Source organism: Phyllobates terribilis, unplaced genomic scaffold (genome assembly GCF_046119375.1).
Source record: "Phyllobates terribilis strain yellow unplaced genomic scaffold, ASM4611937v1 Scaffold_2__4_contigs__length_985480577, whole genome shotgun sequence".
Taxonomy (NCBI): Eukaryota; Metazoa; Chordata; class Amphibia; order Anura; family Dendrobatidae; genus Phyllobates; species Phyllobates terribilis.
This window is the reverse complement of record NW_027362762.1, coordinates 503,438,363-503,445,312: the sequence shown is the minus strand read 5'-3', so window position 1 is coordinate 503,445,312 and position 6,950 is coordinate 503,438,363.

Here is a 6,950-nt window from a genome sequence, read left to right as displayed (position 1 = left end):
TTCCAAATCTGATGTACATTGCATCCCATCTCGCATCCTGTTATGTATGGCACCCCTCATCTCCCAATCCTGGTATGTATGGTACCCAATCCCTCATCCTGGTATGCATGGCACCACTCATCCCCAATCCTGGTATGCATGGCACCCCTCATCCCCAATCCAGGTATGCATGGCACCCCTCATCCCCAATCCTGGTATGTATGGTACCCCTCATCCTGGTATGCATGGCACCCCATCCCTCATCCTGGTATGCATGGTACCCCTCATCCGTATTCTGGTTTGCATGGTACCCCTCATCATGGTATACATGGCACCCCTCATCCCAATTCTGGTATGTATGGCAGCCCTTCTCCCCCAATCCTGGTATGTATGGCCTTCTCATCCCCCAATCCTGGTATGTATGGCACCCCATCCATCATCCTGGTATGCATGGTACCCTGCATCCCTATTCTTGTATGTATGGCCTCCTTATCCCCAAATCCAGGTATGTATGGCACCCGTCATCCCCAATCCTGGTATGCATGGCACCCCTCATTCCAAATCTAATATACATTGCATCCCATCTCTCATCCTGGTATGTATGGCACCCCTCATCTCCCAATCCGGGTATATATGGCACCCAATCCCTTATGCTGGTATGCATGGCACCACTCATCCCCCAATCCTGGTATGCATGGCACCCCATCCCTCATCCTGGTATGTATGGTACCCCTCATCCCTATCCTGGTATGTATGGTACCCCTCATCCTGGTATGCATGGCAACCCATCCCTCATCCTGGTATGCATGATACCCCTCATACCTATTCTGGTATGTATGGTACCTCTCATCCTGGTGTACTTGGCACACCTCATCCCAATTCTGGTGTGTATTGCAGCCCTCATCCACCAATACTGGTATGTATGGCCTTCTCATCCCCCAAAACTGGTATGCATGGCACCCCATCCCTCATCCTGGTATGCATGGTACCCCTCATCCCTATTCTGGTATGTATGGTACCCCTCATCCTGGTATACATGGCACCCCTCATCCCAATTCTGGTATGTATGGCCTTCTCATCCCCCAATCCTGGTATGTATGGCCTTCTCATCCCCCAATCCTGGTATTCATGGTGGCACCCCATCCCTCATCCTGGTATGCATGGTACCCTGCATCCCTATTCTGGTATGTATGACCTCCTCATCCCCCAATCCTGGTATGCATGGAATCCCTCATCCCCAATACTGGTATGCATGGCACCCCTCATTCCAAATCTGATATACATTGCATCCCATCTCTCATCCTGGTAGGTATGGCACACCTCATCTCCCAATCCTGGTATGTATGGTACCCTATCCCTCATTCTGGTATGCATGGCACCACTCATCCCTCAATCCTGATATGCATGGCACCCCATCCCTCATCCTGGTATGTATGGTACCCCTCATCCCTATCCTGGTATGTATGGCAGCCCTCATCCCCCAATCCTCGTATATATGGCCTTCTCATCCCCCTATACTGGTATGCATGGCACCCCATCCTTCATCCTGGTATGCATGGCACTCCTCATCTCCCAATTCTGGTATGCATGTCCTCCTCATCCCCCAATCCTGGTATGCATGGCACCCCTCATCCCCCAATCCTGGTATGCATTGCACCCCTCATCCCCAATCCTGGTATGCATGGTACCTCTCAACACGAAATCCTGGTATGCATGGTACCCCTCATTCCCCCATCCTGGTATGCATGGTACCCCTCATCCCTATTCTGGTATACATGGTACTACTCATCCCCCAATCCTGGTATGCATAGTACCCCTCATCCCTATTCTGGTATGCATGGTACCCCTCATCCTTGTATGCATGGCACGCCATCCCTCATCCTGGTATGCATGGTACCCCGCATTCCTATCCTGGTATGCATGGTACCCCTCCTCTCTATTCTGGTATGCATGGTACCCCTTATCTCCAATGCTGGTATGCATGGCACCCCTCACCCCTCAATCCTGGTATGCATGGTACCCAGGGGAGAATTAAGAGTAGCCAGGGCCCCGGGCAATCTAGAAGGTGTGCCCCCCCCAGGTTTCCGATGTGTCACGTGACATGTCACATGATCCCGTTTGATAGATCATGTGATAGGTCATGTAACACACAGGTGCTCTGGTGCACATATGTAGATGGAAAATGACAGAGGTAGAGAGATAGTGGCGTGCATAGCGCACCGCGCAAATTTTTCCCTTATGTGAAGCACTATGCATAACACAGCACTTTACATAACACAGCACTATATATAATAAAGCAGGGGTGGAAGATTAATTTTCCCAAAAGTTCTCATGAGAAACAGTGACTGGATGCTGAAAGAATAGGCTGAAATTAATTTTGCTCAATATTAATTATAATTATTTTTATATTAATTGTATGACTTAATATTGAGCACAATTAATTATGCTGACATCCCCCTATATTCAGTATGAGCCCCCACATAGCCCCCTCAATCAACAACCTAAGCAATCAACCTATGGGGCCCTTATTCTTGTAAACCATAACAAAAAAAGACCTTAAAAAATTATTTCATTAATTAGTTAATTTAAAACCCCAATATATAAAGACATAAATGCACACATTTGCACAGAAAAACAGTGATTTAAAAAAAGAGCAGAAATGAGGGGAGACAGGGACTAGTTTTGCCCTTAACAATTCCCTTCCTGACAGCGGAGGTTGGCACCCTAAGTTCGGTTTGGCACCCCCGCACCACGTCAACCACCCCTATGTAGCCCGACCACTACTGTACTTGACCAGGCATCCTCTATAGGTGAGCAGATAATATGTAATGAACATATATATGTATATATATATACTGTATATATACACACACACAATATAGATACTAGTGGGCTGAGGGGTATGTGTGTGTGTGTATAATTATATAGATTTTTTTATTTTGTTCTTATTTTTACAGATGGACAATGCAGGAGCAGATACTACTACTTTCATCCTTGTCCTTGCTGGTGATGATCGCGACACCGGCAGGGAAACTTGATGAGGGCAGTTGTGAGAAGCTGCCCACTTACTAAAGACTATGATACTATTCCAGCAATGGCCCTCCATTTTTGTCAATATTATTGTGTATTATTAGTGATTTACTTGTTATGTTTTATATAGTTCTGCTTACTTGTCAGTATGTAAGATTCACTTGTAAAATGTCCAGCATTCCACTAATCTCATCTTTATCTCAGGAGTCCAATGTTTCAACAGCCAATAATCTCATTAGGTGAGTGTGGATTGAGACACAGTGGAGCTGTCACCACAGGGGTTCTTGCAGGCAGTCTCAGTTGAAGGCTTCTAGAAAATTCTTCTTTGCTTTTTGGCTTACAGTGAATGCTTGAGGGGGAGGGTGATCACTTCTGACCTGGGAGGGAACTGATTCCAGGGAAAGAAAGGAGAGTCATGTTTTAGTGAGAGTCGTGTGGAAGGATTGAAGGAAGAGAATGGAGATCGTGGACTTGGAAGGATGAATTGATAAACATGTTACCATTATGGATTATGTCGTTTGGATTTACACTTTCTTAAAAGGACTGTTGCTACTGGATACCTGTGCTTTCATCATTTTATCTGCCGTCTAGAGGATCATGGACTGTGGCTACAGACTATACTGGCTGGAGATACGAAATCTGTGGGCCAACCAAAAGTTGGGAGACAGTGACTATGGCATTATACAAAGCCAGTGGAACTACTGAACCCAGATTGGGAATTTGATGACTGAGAGAACTGTATTTTGGCCATTTACCTGGAATTGCTTTATTACCATGGCTGTGATCAATAAAATATTGTTGCATCGTTAACCTGCCTAGGTGATTACTTACAACCCACAACCTCAGAACAGCAGTGTTCAGCAGCCTGCATTTGGGAACAGCGTGAACTGTACACTGATTCCCAAGCACACGGATGTCACCCGTGTGCGGTATGTGTTTACACGGACCCATTTGCTTGAATGGGTCCATGTGATACGTGCTCCCAGCCAAAAACAGACATGTCAGCGTGTGGATCACACGGTCCGTGGAAACACACTGACATGTGCGTAGACCCATTCATGTGTGTGTGTCAGTGTCTATGGTACGTGTGGAAACTGTCACCACACGTACCGAACACACTGACATCTGAAAGAGGCCTAAAATGGGGTTGTTTGAGTAGTGAGAGCTGGCGGAGCTCAGTTCAACCCACGACTGTGAGAGTCAGATCCTGGTTGTAATTGCGCCCCGGCACTGACAGCTGCTCAGCATTAGGGCTCTTTTACATGTCCGGATATTACAGGTATTGGAAAAAACAGTACTGGAGATATCCGAGTCAGTGTGTATCTGTGTGGAATACGTGTGGCAACCATGTGCTGCCTGTGTATCACATCAGGATCACACGTACCGATGCCTGGGAATTAGCGATATAGTTAGTGCTGTTCCCAAGCACGGGATGCTGGAGGCATCACTCATCATTGTCCCCTGCTTGCACCAGCAGAGGACAATGTTGAGAGTTGCATTGTGCTGCTGCTGTGTCCAGCAAGTGTTAAAATAAGAATAAAATAAAAAAATCCTTATACTCATCTGTCCCACGCTATAATCCATCTGACCGACAGGCGACCGTATACGCCGAGGAGCAGAGCAGAATGACTCGCTGCAGCGAGCGGACCCCTGACCTGTTTTGTCACTCAGTGAGCTCAGGGCAGGTCAGAGTCCTGCTCGCTGCAGCGAGTCATTCTGCTCTGCTCCTTGGTGTGTGCGGTCGCCTGTCAGTCGGATGGATTATAGGATTGGACACTGGATTTTTCCAACTACAGATAAGTGAGCATAAGGATTTTTTAAATTTTATTCTTACTTTTAAACTTGCTGGACACAGCGGGGGCTAGATACAACTGTCAACATTATCCACTGCTCATGCTGATCACAGCGCCGGCAGGGAACCATGATGAGGGCAGCGTTCAGCACCGAGCGCTTGGGAACAGCGCTAACTTTACACTGATTCCCAGGCACCAGTACATGTCACATGGATGAAGCATGGATGTCATCAGTGTGGGACGTTTTGCGGCCCATGCGGTGTGCAAAGAACGAACATGTCAGCGTGTTTTACACACGGTCTGTGGAAACACACTGACATGTGCACAGATCCATTCATTTGAATGGGTCTACGTGTGTCAGTGTCTCCATTAAGTGTGGAATCTGTCCCCACACATACTGGAGATACTGACGTGTGAAAGAGGCCTTAAAGTGGGTTTTCAGTCAGTGCAGGGGCGCAGTTACAGTGTACATGTATTGTAATAATGGCCCATGAGTCCCCAGCATCACTTATGTGATCGGCCGGTCATGTCATGCGACCTCGTTTGCTATTTGCATGTGTTGACTACACTCTTTCTGCTTCTCTCAGTTCTCTTCTATTGAGAGAAGCCAAAGGTATCTAGTAGACATGTGCAAATAGAAAACATGTGGTTGCATGACCGGCTGATCACATAAGTGATGCTGGTGACTCATGACAGCAGTTGCACGGCACCCTGTCATGATTTAGCAGTCTGCAGTCACATAGAGTGACTGCAGACTTTTATCCCAAGCCCACACAACCCCTCTAATAACTTTATGCAAATAATAAGCTGCTCATTATGAAACAATTAGAGGGATTGTCTGGTCTTCAGCTACAAGTCTGCAGTGACTATATGACTGCAGACTTGTGAATCCTCACATTGCACGCACAGCACACTGTCAGGACTCTCCAGTGCAGGGAGCGGGTTGTCATGTTACCTCAAGTATGTGATTTGCATACACCTGGCGACATTCCACCTACACTGTTTCGGGTCTCGCTCAATACGCTTGTATTGCATGAGGCCGCGCATTTGGAATGTGACCAAGGGCATGAAAATCGCATACTCGCCGATACGGGCAATGGTGAATCCTCACAGTGTGCGTAATGTAAGGAGTCACATGTCTGTAGCCACAAAGAGTCACGGCAGACTTGTAGATTTAGACCGGACAACCCCTTTAGACAGAGTGCTGCTCATGCCATGGTTACTGTATTGGGGATTATTATACTATCAGGCAGGGGATTATTATAAGACCTAAGCTGTAAATATAAAAAGCCCCCTATCTCCACCCTCCCCAGAGAGCAGCTATGACATGAGATTGCACATAAACTCAGTGTACAAGGCCCCCAGTGCACCCCACCCCCACTACCCCAAATCAGCTCCCCCTATTCCCCTCACATCCACCCCACTCCCACAGTAACAGTATATGCTGCAATTCATTAAAAAGAAACTAAATTGGCTCCAGCAGTACTTACATATATGAGCCTGATGATGATTGGTCCGGGCCAGGCACAATCTCTGCTGCAGCAGCTCATTAGGATTCAGGGTCCAGTGTGGACCAATCAGGGTGCTCATGGGGAGGAGCTAACTGCAGCTCTGCCAGCCTATAGAAGATCATGACAGGCCGGCTTGTTGAGCTACTCAGCTCAGGCAGAGAAGCAAGGGAGGTGGAGCGGCTCCTCTTCGGCAGATTACAGGCACGTGAGTCACAGCTTCTGAACAGATGCACCCGGGCTGTGTATGCTGGGTTCTGTTCTGCATGACGTCATGCGGCAGGGCAGGCCCAGCATCATTTAAACAGCCTGTGGCCGTGGGCTCGCGGCAATAATAACATACATGCGATTGCGAATTATAATTGGGGCAATTCATGGGCCCCCCGGGCCCCAGGCGGTAGCCCAGATTGCCCTCATTATAATTCACCTATGATGGTATCCCTCATCCCCCAATCCTGGTATGCATGGTACCTCTCATCACCAAATCCTGGTATGCATGGTCCCCTCACCCCCAATCCTGGTATACATGGTCCCCTCATCCTCCAATCCTGGTATGCATGGTACCCCTCACCCCTCAATCCTGGTATGTATGGTACCCCTCATCCCCCAATCCTGGTATGTGTGGCCCCCTCACCCCCCA